Source organism: Argiope bruennichi, chromosome 8 (genome assembly GCF_947563725.1).
Source record: "Argiope bruennichi chromosome 8, qqArgBrue1.1, whole genome shotgun sequence".
In the NCBI taxonomy this organism is placed as follows: domain Eukaryota; kingdom Metazoa; phylum Arthropoda; class Arachnida; order Araneae; family Araneidae; genus Argiope; species Argiope bruennichi.
In genome coordinates this window covers 68,146,000-68,163,975 of record NC_079158.1, presented here as the reverse complement: position 1 = coordinate 68,163,975, position 17,976 = coordinate 68,146,000, and the positions used below count along the sequence as shown (strand labels likewise).

Sequence of the window (17,976 nt, the reverse complement as noted above, 5' to 3'; positions counted from 1 at the left end):
AATGTTTTTATTTATTAAAAGTTTACAGCATAAAATATTTTCAAGTGATTTCAGTAAATTTTCAGAACTTTGCTATACATAAATATCTAGGTTCAGAAATATAAATATTATTCATATCGATAAAAATAATAATTTAAAAATCGATTCGAAAATTTCATCCAATAATAAATGAAGTTTTTATAAATATAATTTAAAAATATTTTTAAAAAGGGAAAAATCGAATGTTACTTGAAATAAATTATTCCAATTTTATGCTTAATAAAATATCTTTATATAACTTTCTATAATTATCCTTATAACTTATTAAATATAATTATTTCTCAGAAAAATTAAAGAATTTTTTTTCAAAATCTCCTCATAATGGCATCATCACTTTTATTGCATTTTAAATTGTTTAAAGAAAGGCGTTTTATGAAATCCTCAGATATGAATATACAGAGCGTAAATAAAGTCGTCGACTTTAGCAAATAAGTATATCCTCACAATATACTTATTCGTGCAAAGTCTCAACAACTTGACCTAAAAGGCATGAATCTAAATACCCAGGTAAACATTCTATCACACATTCCGTGCTTCGTGCTGACCGAAACAGATCACTTGGGTGATATACACACCGAACTCATCCCCGCATATTTTCGCTGTTTTTGTGTACATTTTTTTCCCATCCACCCACTTCACATGCTCGGACAACAATACCCACGTGACTCAATGGCCAGAAACGAGTCCGTCACGTGACCAAACCTAAACAAACGCATCCGTAGTGCAAGGTCAGCTTTAATTTTTTAGTCAGCCCGTGATTAGAGGCAAGTTGGAATGGCAAAGAGGGAAATAATAGAGGATGAGATTCAATTGTGTGACGGATGATTAGAGATAACAATTTCTCTAATACGTTTCCTTGATTCGGCAATTTCGTTTTTTCGTTTTTGTTAAGTAGAAGAATATCTGATTTCTTAAGTGGAGCCGAGGGACACTGCTGTTTCTTGAAATGTGATATGACGGAAATAATGAATAAAAGGCTCTTAGTATCGGTGCATCTGAAAGGAAGAAAACTAAAATCGTGTCTGGATGGGGAATTATTTCTATCTGATGCAATGAATTTTCTATTCATTTCGAATTTTCTCTTTCCTTATTTAACTCTTTATTCTGAAAGTAATAAAAAAAAACAATCCATGTCTTTGATTATAAAACCTATATAATAATTCTGAGAAAAAAAAAAGTTGCGCATTATTTGTAATTATTTATTTAAATTTGAAATATTTTTCGGAAAGTCGCAGATTTTAATAAATTTACAACGTTCACATTTGTCGTATTATTGTTTAATTTAAACAAATTCATATTTATAATTACTAAAAAAAACTTGTTCTTTCCGTTTTTGACTTAACCCTTTAAAGGGCCATTTTTTTTCTAGTCATATTATGTTAAAATATTTTTAGGCTTGAAATTAGAATAACAAAAGGGATTCATTTAGCTTATTAGATAAATTTAATTTGATTGATTGATTAATTAATTTGGTTAATTAATAATTAAGTAACAAATCAAGACACATCCTTTTGTCTGAGATAAAGAACTGAAGCATCTAAGTTTCTGACTTACTAAAAAAATTTGTCAGAACTTATGCCAACCTACGTAATTTGATACAAAGATTGATAAATTTGGTGGGAAGCATACTTTTTTTTTTAAGAAAAATATCTCTTAATATCTGACATTGTTGCATACATTTTTAAAAAAATTAATTAATTAATCATAACTGCTCCATTTTAATTATGCATAACCTTTACTCATTTTCGAACTTGTATTTTGCTCTGCACTATAATCCAAATATACATTATTTGCCTTTTTACTTAATATATTTAACTGCATCTTTACTTAATACATTTATTTGCCTATTACCTTATTTAAAGAAGTAAATAGTTATAATTATTTTTAAAATCTATTTAATTTTAGATTTGAAAAAGAAAAACAAAAGATTGAAAAAATTAAAATGATCGTTTGATTAATTAATTTTAAGAAAGATTTTAATTGAATATTAACTTTTACAATGGTTTTTCCCTTGTTCCTTATATTCACTTGTATCGATACACATAAGTGGATTTGATAAGGGGGGAAAAGCAAAATATACGGTCATTCATAATTTTATACTGCTTACACTGCTTATACTAAAATATCTCTGAATTAGAAATTAAAACTATTTATTTATTTTAATTAGATATATTCCTAATATTTTTATTTTATTAAGAATTTTATTCCATTAGAAAAAAATTATTTGTTTATTCTTAGTTAGAAAATATTTCAATATTTTTAGCTTTTTTTCCCATTAATTTTATTCAATAGGAAGCGAAAAAATTTTATTGTTTATTTTAACTTATAATATAAATAAACAAATAAGAAATTGCTTCACTTGGTTTCAATACTTTTATCTACTGATATAAAATGACAGTTATTTGATGCATATGACAGACAATAGTTTAATGCTTAATAAAAGTACAATCATCGAATTTTAACTGTCTTAAAACCCATATTAATACCAAAAAAAAGAAATTATTTTGCTTAGTATAAACACAAACGGATCAAAATAAAGAAACTTGCAAATCTCACTAAAAAAAAGAAGAAGAAATGCAAAAGAAAATGCAAATCTCACTAAAAAAAGCATTTATTGGTTTTTAATGTTTTCCCCATAAACGTGCATTTAATGAATTTCGAAGAAATAATAATTCATATGCATTGTATTAATAATTCTTTAGACTAAAAGTAAATTCTGTAATTTTTGTTTTGATATACTAAAAGGTAATAAATAATTAATTTAAAATATCGAATACTTAGTTATATATTATTTCGTTTTAGTTATATATATTCGTTTACTTATATATTATTTTTTATCGTCCCTTAATCAAATCTAGAATTTTTTTTTGACTAGACCTGCCTTTACGTTTAAAAATAGACCAGATAAAAAAATACTAATTGATATAGAAATGCCAGTTTCGTTAAAGAACGATCAAAAACCGCCTAATAGAATTAAAAGATAGCCATATGTTAATTAAAACTGGATAAATTACAGATAAATTAGCAGATTTATTTCCATCGACTTTCCAAACGATTCATTATATATGTTATGCATCATTAAAAGCGCATCATTAAAAGCGAATGTATCTAGCGTTACATTCTGATAAATTGCCAAAAAGAACAAAACATTAATGTCTCAGAAAATAATTAATACCATAGAAGAATTCTGGACTGAATAATATATTAATTTCCGCTGATTTCCTAAATAATTCATGAAATCTATTTAACATCATTATTTTTTTTAAAAAAAGCTACCGAATTCGAGAAACAGCTCTGAAACAAATAAAAAAAGAATCGATAGCAAAAAATAAAAGAAAACTTTTGTCGAGAAAAAAAAATTCTTATATTTATCTTGTAACCTATAAGCATTATTTCGTTGGATACGAGAGTTGAACCTACCACGCCAAATAGATAAGCACTAGCGCTTTTACCAACAGATAAATAAATAAAAGAGTTACTCACATTCGAGGCGTCAACCTTATCCACCGGAAGTAAATATCTACAGCCCATTCTCATTAATGATTCCACTGCTCATTAATGAAAAAGTTTTAGTGAAAAGACATACACGCGTGCGTTAATGATATTCATAAAAACACATACATAAACCCCTTACACCGGATACGATCTGTTGCATTGCCCCTACCACACCTAATTACGTGAGGAATGCTGGATCGTTATGAATGAAGCGCGTAGTCATTCAACCTAAGAGCATGTTCATATAAAGAGAAAATTAAATTTTCAACTAAGATAGAGCTTATTAGACATCTAGCAATTATTAAACAGGCCTAGAATTCCAATTAATTTGTAATTTTTTCCCTGCAAGAAATTAAATTTTTTAACATATATTTTTTGTTTTAAATGATGTATTTTGATGTGATATAATTAACTTTCCAGCTGTTTATCCCGCGATTTCCGCTGGTTGGTAAATCAGTTCATTTTCTATTGCATTCCGCGTTTTTCGCTGTTTAGAATTTTTACTTTTACGATTACAGATATTTATTATATCATATTATTATCGTGTAACATGTAGTGTCAGTTCACTTTGTGTGAAAAATATTTGAACTTATTTGCAAACATCGCATCTAAATAGTGATTTTAAAAAATTACATAGTCAGAGGGATTAAAAGCAGAGCTAAATACTATAATAAAAACTTGAAAACAATAAATCTTTTGCTGCTTAATCTTTTTTGATTTGTGGTTCCGTTAGGTGATTTTAAAAAATGGTCTCCAATTTTATTCAAAACTTCTGCTGCATCGCGAAAATTTATTGGTAATTTTAACCAATAACGAAAATAGAGCATATATTGCTAATTAAAAATTTATCCTATTCCTCTTATTTTAAGAAAGTGGTTTTAACGAAAATGACTTTCTTACTATTTTTGCTAATAGTTAAAAAATGTAAAATAAATAAAGAGACGAACCTTTCAATGTTGAGATTTAAGTGAATGTCTTCTATTAAAGTTTCCTGAATTCAATTAATTTTTTTTATTTAGTTACTAATCAATTAGTATTTAAAAAAAATTGCTTTATCGGCTGATCTAAAGAGTTTGGCCATTTCAAACGAGACACCCAGTTTATAAAACCCTAAATTAAAACAATACAAAAATGCTTTTGCATAATTTACTCTAAAACTTTGCCCCAAAAATAATGAGAGGTTTTCGATCAATATAATTCGGTAATCTGAGTTCTGTAAAATAAATTGATAACGATCAAATACCTATTTACTTTAGAGAAATTTGCTGATTGACAATCCAACAAAGGACCATTTTCTTGTTTAAGAATTTTTTTTTCAGCAGTTGCCACTTAAATGTTAATGATACTTCATAAAAGTGGCGTATCAAGAAGTTTAAAGGTCATCATAGAAAAAGTAAAAACTGATTTAACATAAATGACAATTACCAACTGTTACAAAGAAATGGACAAAATGGATTTACGATAATGGATGAAGTGAAATAACTCTTTGTCAACAACTCTTATTTCTTGAGAGTTTCCAAACAGTATGCATAATTCAATATTAGAACTAACAATGACTTTTGTTATTAATTAAGAGGCAAAATCGACAAGAATAACTTGATAACTGTGATTCAATTCTGTAATGCTACTTGCATTCCAAAAAAGCAATAATTAGAGGTTAAGAACCAATAAGTGCATACACTGTACTGTATTTCCGCATATCAGAGTCGTGCATAAATAGCAATTGCAAATATCCCACAATTTCCTTAAAAAAAATGTTAAATATCTTCCAATATTGAAATATTAATACTGGATTATTTAAATCTCTTACAAATTTGCGTTTTTTTAAAAAAATTTAATAATTATAAATAAAATAATTTTTTAATATAATTTATTTTAAAAATTACCTTAACTAAATTAAGTAGGCAATTTTAACCAGATAAATTTAAGAGATAAATTATTTTTTATATTATTTCTTCTGTGTCCCTTACACTAATATTATGAAAAAATTCTAAATGTACTATATAAAAATAAAAATTTAAGTACTGTACATTAACTTACTGTCCAGTAGATTTCTCTTTACTGTAGTATTGTATATTCCTCTTTTAAATAATTTAAAGACACAGACATTTCAGTGAGAAAATATGAACCACAATGAATATAATCAATCTAAATGGAATTCATGCTTATGTAGTATACATCAAATGCGACGCTCTAATTTAATTTTTGAATCCATTATTCACTTTTCGCGAGCAACTAACTGTTCATGAACCATTATAGCACTCATTCAAAATTATCATCCAACTTCGATTAATTATTTCTTATCGCATCAAAATAAAGCACAACTTGAAATTATATTTGCACAGTTAACATAAAGCATTCTGATTGTTACTATGCACACAAACTGGTGAAAAAGTGCAGCTGTTGTAGCTGGGGGACCGTGCCACAGGTTTTTTGAGGCATCTTTTGAAAATGGAAGTTGGATTGGGGAAGGCAATCATTAATATCAAATTTAGACGTCATGAGATTTCATATGAAATAAAAATTGGCAAAATCCAGCCATGGTTGGAGCTGGCGAAATCTGCTTTAACTACTTCCCAGTAATGAACTCACAGTGAAGTACCTTTTTTAAGATTTCTGTAGAAAATTGGGATTCAGACACACATTAGTGACATATCTAGAGGGCATGAGCTTTTTTGCCGGCGTCCTGGCATAGGGGTAGCGCGTCTTCCCCGTGACCTGGGCGTCCTGGGTTCGAGTCCCAGTTCGCGTACAGTTATTCTTCATCTGTTCTATCTGTGAGATGTGTGAATGTGCCCCCCTATAGAAAGGGGTTGTGCAAGCGAATGTAATGCGTGAGTAGCTAAGACGTATTCTTGGCCCAAGTTGGCAATACTAAAACAAGAGACGCTCCCTCGGCTTAAAATCGATGACTTCGTCAGCGAGCTTATCCATGGCAAGTGCCGTTATAAACAATAACAATAAGCTTTTATTTCGAATAAAAATTACCAAAATTGAACCAATAATTGGAGCTGGAAGCTAAGTCGTGAGTTTTTATTTATTGATTGTAATAGAGAACATACAATGCAACAGTATTTTTGAGATTTCTTAAGAAAATTGGTAGTGGTGCCATCAGATGTCAACTTATCACATACTTAGAGATGATAAGCTTTCATACGAAATAAAAATTGGCCGAATCAGATCAATGACTAGTTCTTTTGTGCTATTTACATTACCTTTATTGTATGGTTTACAGAGCAAAAATAACAATGTCATCATAACAAAGCATAAGATAACTCGATAATGTGCAGTTAGATATAAAATAATAAGTGAAGTTACCCTGGCCATGTGATTAAATGTGACGAATAACTCCATTCAATGGCATCAGAATAAAAACTTTTCGTCTTTTAGTATGAAACTGAGAAGACGTAGTCTGAAATTCAATTTGCCCTCATTGCACGAGGAAGTAAATAAAAATTATAGCACTCTGCCTCCCCCCTCCCCTCCTCCCTTGAGCAAGATGCATACGCCAGGCCTGTTCATAAGAAGGTAACGGCTGAATTGCAATCACAAGTTCCGCTCTTCTGCCAGCAGGTTAAGGCGATCCATCACAGCAGATGACCTTAAGATTACTTCGCATTTTCTTAGAATGAAACACATCAGGAAACTCTGTGATGTCAGATCAGTACTGAGCGCGAGAAAAATTTAATTACAAGATCATGATAAAACTATATTTATTCAACTGAGATTTTTTTTTATATACGCAAGGTACAACGGGTTATTTTTTCCGGTCCTTTATTACCAAAAACATCGGTTCAGTTATTAAAAAAAAATTAGAAAATTTATGATGACTAATACAATCGAAACATTCTTTTTAGGAAACTCATTTTCCCTATCTTCATTTCCATAAATTTGATTCTGTTAGAAAAATAATAGCCCGCGCAACTTTGATGTTAAAGTTACAGTGAAGCCAGAGATCGAGTTATTAGGAACTTATTTTTAGAGAGTAGATAAGAAATTATTATAAATGCTGATACACATTAAGTACTGAATGCACAGATAACAGAACATCTGTTACTAAAAAAAATTAAAAAGCACTAACACTAATTGATTTTTAGGTAATTTGATTATTTTTAATTTGTTACTGATCTCTGAAATCAGGAATTCAAGGGAAAAACACACTGGTTTGTTTACTGTTCAACCGATTCTTGCCAAATTGATACTATCGATTCTTGTAAAATTAAATCGTTTACGGTTAGACGAAAATGACATTTAAAATATATATATATCATTAATCTTATGTTTACAAGAAACTATAAATTATAAAAAAAAAATATTTTTGCAGTTCTTTGAAATGCAACATATTTTAATTTGTTTATAAAACAATATTTTTTTAATTTAAATTCTGATAATCAGAAGAAAATGTAGGCAACGGAAACGAGTAATATAATCAAAAGTATTTTTCTTTAACAATCTATGACATTTAAAATTTTTTTATCATTTCAAAAGATTTTAATATACTGAAGTACAAAAGATTGACGGCAACTATGACGTATTTCTTATAATCAATTATATAAAATATATCCAATAAATTTTAAAGGATACTATTAAAATTTAACTACGTTCTGCAAAGAAAAAATTTTCCCTTTATTTTTTTTTTAATTTTATTTTATTTTTTGTCAGTATAAACATTTTTAAGTTCTAATTTTTTTTTTCTTTTAACACTATTATTTATTGAACAAGCTCTATACTTTCAAAAATCAAAAATAATCAGATTCAGCAATAGCAAACAATACAAACGCATATTATTTTGCAAAAGCTGTCAGCAATTAACTAAATATCGTAAAATATATTTTGAAAAACACATCATTGAAGCGCATAATATTTCAAATTATTTACTCAACTTATCAGGATTTTATAAATAATACTCTAAAAAAGAAAAATGAAAAAAAAATAGCATAAATAGAAGACACAAAGACATTTTTAATTGATATCCCTTGTAATTAAGACAGACGTTTTCAATGGTCCGGACTGACTTAGACGACTACAGAAGCAATCGCAATTGAAAAATTGTCCAATTTCCGTCTCATGAGAAAGCGGTCTACAATAGCATCCCTTTGATTGATAAGCACTCGCAATAACAATGCCAAAGAATAACAAGCCCTCATCCATCATATAGGATTAATGCGGCAGTAACGGTTTCTATGGCAACGAAGTTTTATCAGTAGATAATAAACGTGGCACGCCTGGTTTTATTATGTTGTTAACAAAACGGGGCTGTAATGGTCACTGCTCCACAGTCTCATTTACGATACTTCTTTGAAGGTTAATAAGGAAGATTATACAAGTTTGCTTTTTTGGGATGTTTTTATGGACCATGACAAAATGTTTGATGTTTGTTGTTAGTTAAGATGTATTTGCAATCTTGTATGGTAGTTATAAATAGATTGATCAGGAAAAAAAATAAGTAATATATGGAAGTTCTGCAAGATTTTTTAATATTTTATATACATTCAGATATTCATATCTTAATGATTTAAAGATAATATTAAAACAAGGCTTGCAAATTTTTACTGTGTTGCATATAGTAAGGTATTTTTTCATCAAAAATTATATATCGATAAAAACTATTTTTCAGTATGAGATATGAATTGACAAATTTATTGATGGCAGTAAATAAAATCTCATAAAGTTCGAAGGATTAAAAAATAATTTAATATCATTTTATCAGAAAGATGAAAATGACAAGAGTTCAATCCTTATTTTTCTTTTTTAACGACTGTTTTTTGATAAAAAAAATCTTTGTTAAAAAAAAGAAATATTCAATATAAAAATTCTGCAAATTTTATATTTACATTGAAATCTCCGTTTAAATTTTCTCATATATATTTCCAGTTAACAGTCGGAACAATAACGCAAGTTTATAAACAAGCAACCATAACGCACAATTTTAACTTAAATAAACAATGTAGACAAAATTAAATAAACATAATTTTAATTCAAAATACAAAAATTCCATATTTTTAATAAAAATCGTTCTTTAAGTTTAATTAAATTTTGCCCTTCATATAATAATTATCGCGAAATATGTAAGAAGTTCAAAAAAATTAAATCATACGAAATTTGACAAATTAAAAAATATTAAATTAAGCTTTGAGTCACAACGACAAATTTTGTAATTTTTGACAGATTTATAGTTTAATTTATTGCGAATTATATAATGCATAGTAGAACAAAGAGGGCTGTTACATAAATGTTTCATTCTAAAGAAAGGATTCTAAAAACGACTGATAAGTTACAGTGAATATTAAAAGAAATTTATTTGTACAATAAATAGAATTTGCAGGAATGATTTTTCCATTTATAAACATATTTAAATATATGGAACATAAAAATGTATACATAAAGAAATACATAGAAAAATCTATATTAATTTATCATGAATTGATCAATATTGAGAGAAGAAAGATAAATTTTAACAAAGACCAAACAATGGGAATCAGGAAAACTAAACACATTCATTACGAATCTGTGAAAAGTTACTCATTTCTCTCAGAACTTATCTACATATCTATCATTTACTAAATTCAGCTGTAAAAACAACATACACCTGTTCACTTATTTTAGAAATACAGCTGCAATGCTGTTTGTCATGATTTTCAACACGTAAAGATGATTTAAATAACAGGTGAATTTGGAAAGTAAATAAAAAGAGTGCCCAGCTAGAATGAGTAACAATGTATGACTGTTTTAATTAAATAAGCAGACATTAAAAAATAAAATGAAAAGGCGTCTTGCCACGCGATGTTGCAACACAAAATCTGATGAATATGAAATTTCGGGACTGGGGCCAAAAAGCATGAAAATATTTAAGTTGGGATATTCAAACCCCGACACTTCTTTTCCTGCCCCATTCACCCCTGATTGTGATTCAGAGGTGTGACGTCACTTCTCAGTAGGTTACGGTTGCGATTTCCTGTTTTTGTTGGCCGAAATCCCAAATGAATATTGATTTCCTTTCTTTCTTTTTTTCCCCCCTCACTCTGCTCTCGATGTTACAGACGATTCTAAAAGGGCTAATTCGAACGAACAAGGAAATTCCATTCCTGGAACAAGAAGATGTATCTGGGGAAAAAATAAAACCTTGAAAAATTCCTTTAAATTTTTTTTAAAAAAATCTAACAAAAAATTAATTTCTGGGAGATAAACAAAAATAAAAAAAGGACCATAAAGTATACTTAAGTTTTAACTTGCAAGGCACGCATTTACTCTTTTGGGAATTGCGAAAAGGAGTTTCAAGAAAACGAATGAAAAAAGAAAAAAAAAGGGAGAGAGAAAGAAAAGGCGCCTAGATCAAAGGCTTATTTATTTTAATGCCGCACAGTAAAAAAAATCGTTTGTGCTTATTTCCTAAATTTGCTTTATTTTTTTAAACTGAGTTAGAAACGATTACTTGATTACTCGCGGTTAAATAAATTCTCTATCAATTTTAGCAATTTTGCTTTATATTTCTATGTTTAAAATAAGTTTTAAAACACTTCATTTTATATTTGTAGTTGGAGTTTATCAATTTTGAGTCTCATATTTTCTTTTCGTCAAATAAAGGGATCCCAAAATTAGCGCAAAATTTGAATTTGTCACCATTCGTGCAGTAAACCAACCCTATTAAAAAATAACTTGACAGCTGATAGATTAGTTTGTAAAAATGACACGACAGAAAAACGTGTTTTCATTGTTGAACAATATTTCAAAAATAATGAAAATCTCAAGGCCACAGTCGAAAATCTGAGAATTGGCCCTCTAGATTGTGTGATTTAACACCATTGGATTTTTTTTATGGCGTGCATTGAAGGTGGAAATTCAACGAAATTCAGCCTCATTTATCCAAAATGATCATGGAAAATTTCAAAAAAAAAAAAAGAAAGTGCGTATGTGGCAGCAAAGCCGTGCAGGTCAATTTGTCCTATGTGCTATTCCATACATGACCCTATCCTGTGCACTTTTAATTATTATATTTTTATTGAATTATAAAAAAATTTATTTAATTCAAATTTTGCATTAACACGTTGTTCTATAGTGTAACGCTCCATTTTTACTAACTCTAAATTATCAGCTGTCAAATGGGTTTTTTAATAGGGTTTCCAACGCTTTACAGCGCGAATGGTGGTGAAATCAAATCTTGCGTTAATTTTGGGACACCCTGCATTAATAAATACGTCATTTCATCAGTGACGAATTTAGGTATCTTGCAGTCCATGGCAGTGTACTTTACGAAATACCCCTTTTTTAATAATTGTCAGTGTAACTTTGCATTTCAACACATTTTTAACTTGTTAATGGTTAATTATAGGATAATATTTTTTAATTTAGTGAATACATATTTTTTATTTATTTATTTACCATAAATCCAGACTGCTTGCCATTATATTTGCACACAGTTGACGAATATGTCCGAATCTATAAATATTCTAATAATTAAGTAAAAGTACTGAAATATAATGACTTGACCAATTCTACTTGATAAAAGTTCTGATATTATTTAATATTTTATTATTTAAAGAATTTATATTTTTTACAAACATATTTATGATATTTGACAACTAGGGATTTTTTTAAATCAAAATGCTTATAACTGCCTCTCAGTTTAACGGTCCTAGACAGATACCTAATATCAGAAAAGCAGTGGAAACTCGCCACTAATTTTCTTATTTTTGAACAAAAAAAAAAAAAACTGTACTTTCCAAATTTTTGTTTTCGCATATCTCTAAAATAGGATGTACGATACATGGGAAAATTATCAAATTACATTTTAAAAAAAGGGGGCATATGAATCAAATGAAAATAACTGAAAGTTTAAAAAATCGAGTTATTTGTTTCTCCATTCCTTCTTTCTTTACTCGGTAAGACTAAACGATAAAAAATTAAATACAATGGAAATGTTTAACAAAATCAGCAACATAACGTAAACTGTATAAAAAAAAACTTCGTTCGTTTCAAGCAATTATTTTTAAATTATTTCATCCATTAAATTACATTTCGTAACTTCAAAAACTTGTTTTAAAGTGCAATGAATCAATATTATTCAGATATATCCAAATATATTTAAATAATATTGCTTGAGGAATTAAACAAGAAATCTCGAAAAATAACAATTTTAATTACATTTATATAATGCAATGAATTTTTCATGTAATAAAATGTAACTACATGTACTGTATGCTTATTTCATCGTTTTTTTTTTTTTTTTTTTTACTATTATTTTATTTTAATGCTTTTACAAATACAAATAAGCATCTTTCTTTTTTTCGTTTATTACCTTGGCCCCGATTAACTCTAATCCAATACAATGTTTACAAATTTTATTTTTATAACGTAGTGGATATTCGATATTACGTCACTAAAACCATGAAACAAAAAAAAGAAGAATATAAATTCAGAAATTTAATTCTAATGTAAAATCAAACATCATAACAATCGAAATAACAGATTTTTTTCCCTTGTCGATAGAAAATTAAATTGGGAGCGTTTCCTGGCAAACCTTCCCCTAAAAGTAAGAAAAAAAAGAAGGGGGGATATTATAATAAAAATTAATCATTTCAATTTCCATCTTTTCTAATAAAATTATCTAAACGTCGCAATGCATTCATTAATGAGAATTACATTTGTTACCAAATCTGAAAAGAGAATTCCAAATAAAAGAAATATCTTTATATAATTATCCAAAAAAGATTTAATACAATAAAAATGCTACAATGATCATTAAATATTGTTACAAATATTTTTAAATTAATTTATTTTATCAAAATTCTTTTGAAATAATAAGCAAAGTAATATGCTAAAATATTTATGAAATGACTTTGACTGTGCCATTTATACAGTACAGCTAAACTAAATATTTGACTGCAATTTAAACAAAAACTCGATAATATGTTGTTGCGGATTAGTCCATTGCTCAGTGGATTAAAGAGTATTCTAAACAGAAAAATTAGTATAAAAGCTAACAGACATTTTACAGACGGTCTACCGTCAAACAATGACAGTGAAGTTAAATTAACCTTATATAATTCTGTTTAAACATAGGTAGAGCGTTACATATACAATCCAGCCAATACACAATATTTAAATGCATCCCCCCTTTTTTTTTATCCAAATATCAGTCTTTCATTGTTTCAAAAATCACGACCCAAAGCAGATTTTTTTAAAACTTACCTTAAAAAGACATAGTATGGAGAAGAGTCTGTAATAAAATCGCCATTTTTAACTAAGAAATTTTTCCTTATTATATTTTATTCTTATTCTAACTTGCTTAATAACTTCCTGCTTTTACCTCTACTTAACTCACAAGCATCGATGAGCAAAAACAAAATGCTTTTATATTCAGTTGTTTCCCCTTCATGTACATTAGCTCCACTGCTGCAAACAAATGATTGAATCATAGCTAAATACATCATAAGCAAAATCCATCGAGTAAAGGACTTGGTGCAAAAATTGACTCACATATTAAGACATAAATTTTGTATCTTACTAATCAGACAATGATATTAAATATGGAGAATAAAAAGGAATAACGTAGATATGTATTATTAATCTATTTCTAAATTTACATTCACTTATACAAATGATTTTAGCTAATAAATGTTAAGGTAATGTTACAGTAAATAAATATTTCAGCTAATAGTTTTCGTCGAAAATGCTTCAAAATAAAAATTTGAAAGAACTTGTTAAATTGTTCTAGTATATCCATAATTTTTCAATTTACGCATGCCTTATCATCAAAGAAAAAAAAAAAGATACATTGAATAGGTGGCAAGATCTTCTAAAAAAATCAATAGCCATGGCAAACCATTAATCAATACCCAGATATTCTTAATATTGAATAGCAGGATATGTATATCTTCGATTTCGATTATCAAATGGCTTTAAATGTGAAGCCACCTTAATGATAGTCAAAAAAAGAAAGAAAAGAAGAAAGAAAGAAAGAAAAAAAGAGAGGGAGGGAGAAAGAAAAGAAAGGTGCTCAAAACCTTAAAACAATTTAAGTATATTTTTAATCGATCAAATTACCGAATCCCAAATATGTTCTAAGATCGTTTGTTGTTGTTTTTGTTTTTGTTTTTTTTGAGAAAAAAATTAGGAAAATAATTTTTTTTTTAAAAATACATTGAATGACGAAAAAAATGTGCATTTATAATTACAAAAAAGTATCATTCTAGAATATAAGACGATGCAGTAATTGTCTAGCTGATTTTAAGATTATTATACTTAAATTCCATTTGCTGGAATTTTTCCAAAGCTTTCAAAATCGTATTAAAAGTGCTCAGTTTTGTCCAGCTAAAGTGAATTAATTTCCAAAGCTGAACTTTCCATTATGAACATTTGAAAAAGCCTACACTGAAATGAAAGGAAGTATAAAAAAACTGAATTAACAAATATTTTTTTTAAATTATTTAACATTTAGTAGCAGTAGGAATTAACTAAAAAACGGGTACACGGAAATTCTAATAACTCTTATAGAGCACAGTAATAACGATATCAAATTAAATTATTAAAAATTTAAAGTTTTCTAAAAAATTAACAACAAACTGCTTTGATTTTCATTGTAAAAATGTAAAATTATAAGCCTTGCCACAAGCTAGTAATTCTGTAGAGCTCTGAAAGTAATATGGCCTCAAAAAAAACTGTTTCATTTTCCTCTTGTAACAAGCAACAAGATTATAGAACTAAAATTTGCAATCCGCTAATGTTACTTTTTTCATTCTAATTATTTGAATGACAGCAATGATATTTTCCCAGTTTCTGCTTTTGACACCATTAAAAAGCAATAGATATATGGAAACGAATTAGACATCCTAAAAATGAATAAAGCTCGATATGGTCAACAAACGTTTAACCTACTCTATTCCATTGGTAAGTAATATTACAAGCTTTGTCACAAACTAATAATGCTATTAAGTTTTAAGAGTTATATGACTATTAAAAAAAAATTTTATTTTCCTCTTGTAGCAAGCAGACACCTAAAATTTGCGATCCGACAATGTCTTTTTTTTTATTATTATTATTCTAATTATATGAACGACAACAATGCTATATGTTTTTCCCCAGTTTCTGTTCTTGATAGAATTCAAAAGATGCAGATGCGTAGAAACAAATCAGACATCCCAAAAATGAATAAGCTCGATGCTCAACAAGACATCTAACCTACTCTATTCTATTGATCGCAACCATGTAATTCGCCATACACAGCTGCAATTCCCGATACCGACAAAAGAAACGCGAAATGGATGGTTACATTTTTTGCAGAATCCCTAAATGGTTGTCCGACTCTTCAAATGCTAGAACCTTCCGTGGGATAATCGCATTTGTCAAATCCTTCAGTTAGTCCCGCCATCTTCTTTTGAAAGCTTCCGTCCCCCCCTAATGGAAACGGTGGATTCGAAGTGGGCGTGATTTATACGAACCCAGTGTGATGAAATCTATATGCACGAGCCAACTTTCACTCGAGAGACGAAACTCCTGCTGGTTTTGTTTTCCCTTTTTCCACATGCTTTGATGGAATGTGATGGATGGTGAGTTCTTGGCTCACACGCGCACTTTTCCGAAACCTTCACCTTGAACAATTTCAGCTTAGCTTTGCATACCTACTTACCTGCTTTATTATAAACATTTGTATATTTGGCAATCGCAGTGCAATAGTTTGGAGCCATGCTTCACGTTTTACACGATCTCTGGGACATATTTGTTACAGAGTAGTTGAAATAAATATTTTTTTGAATATTTTTCAAAGCTTGTTTATTTTTTTGTGATAAGTCATAAAATAATTAAAAATTTTATAAAAAATATGGACTGCAATGACGAATTTAAACATTTTGCGGCCTTATTAGTGCCCATTATAGGACTCATCTTTTATGATAAACTTATAACTAACCACGTTTTAAATATAATAGTGTTTTTCAGGATTTATTTAAGATTTAATTTCTTATTTTCATAAAAGTGGGCATAGCGTTATTTTTTAAAATCATTTTTATTCATGTTAGCATGGCATCAGCATTTTGCTGCTCAACACCATTTAAACAGATGATTTGTGTTTACGAATATTGTACTAAAAAAGTAATCATAATGTAAAAGATTACAACCATACCAACTACACTTGATGAAGTATTAATATTATCCTAATGTTTTACAATTAATAGAATTTGTAGTTTTGTACTATTTATTTATTTGACAACTATCTAATAACACTTCTTCAATAAATCTGCCTATGCTCCTCTTCTCAGCTTAACGGTTCTAAAGAATTTCCCAGTCGGAAATCTGCCATTGATTACCATTGCTGAGAAATATTTGATGGAAAATCTGAGCGAAGTAACCGCTGACTGTCTTTATTTAGCTGGTGGGAGAGATATATCATATAGTAATTATAATATAACTCATATAGTAATTATATTAATAATCAAGTGATAAGAATAAAATTAAGCTCAGATTCCACTACTAATTTAATCTGTATACTTGCATCTAATGCTTGTGTATTTACATCTAAACAACCATAAGATTGAAAGAAACCAGAAGTTTAAGAGTTAAAGGAATGATGTACGGCTGGGGAACATGAATGGAAGGAAGATCATACGATTTTTCCCCCTCAAACAATGCTTTTAGCTAATTTTATTTAAAATTTGGTAAACTATTTTGTGCTTTAACAACGAATTGCTTGATGCTGCCCGGCTGACACCTGTAGTTTTTCCTTACTTTCCTCAAAGGAAACATAAAGATGAGTTAATTTTTCTGAAATTCGAACTACAACCCATATTCTCCCACCATCCAAATATTGGAGGTAAGGCAGATTTCTGCATCAAGTGTTCCAGGTCGTTTTGACCATTGGAAGAAGGCATAACTCTTCATTGTAATATAATGGCCTAATATCAATGCTTGCTCTTCTATTAGGGCTGTAGAGGTGCATCACCCCTTGAAATTAGTTTTGAAAATCGCATTTTTGTTTTTTATCGAATTTATTAACTTTTTAATTCTGAAAAGATGTTCTGTGCCTATATTATCATTTTTAGTGTCCTCTGAAAAACGAGAATAGGGAAGAAACAATAAAATCATGAAGATAGAAAATAAATCAACAAGTAAGAGAAACTCACGTCGGGATTATTCATGGGCAACTCATGAAAGCTCACTGCATAGACAATTGATTGACTGAGGTGAAGACTAAAATCAAAGTTTTCTCCGTTTGAATTTAGAAATATCAGAGTTGCAATTCCATTAGACTAACTTTAAATCGTAAGCAACAGTATGCGTCATATCAGTTAGAACTCAACTCAGCATGAAATCCAGTTATCAGATTTGTTTTTGTCGGTGTAAATATTCTTTAAGAATTTTTTTTATGTACATATCCGCAATTAAAATGTTCTCTCATATTACATCCATATTAATTATTGAAGATGTTAACAAACAACTGATCTTTTTTTT

At 28.6% G+C, this 17,976-nt stretch overlaps 1 protein-coding gene across 1 annotated transcript in view; it reads right to left on the bottom strand.

The window, feature by feature from the left end:
* The window catches only part of LOC129981547 (heat shock protein beta-1-like), a 39,076-nt gene that overhangs the window by 9,004 nt on the left and 12,096 nt on the right, over window positions 1-17,976 (bottom strand). The window lies entirely within an intron of this gene.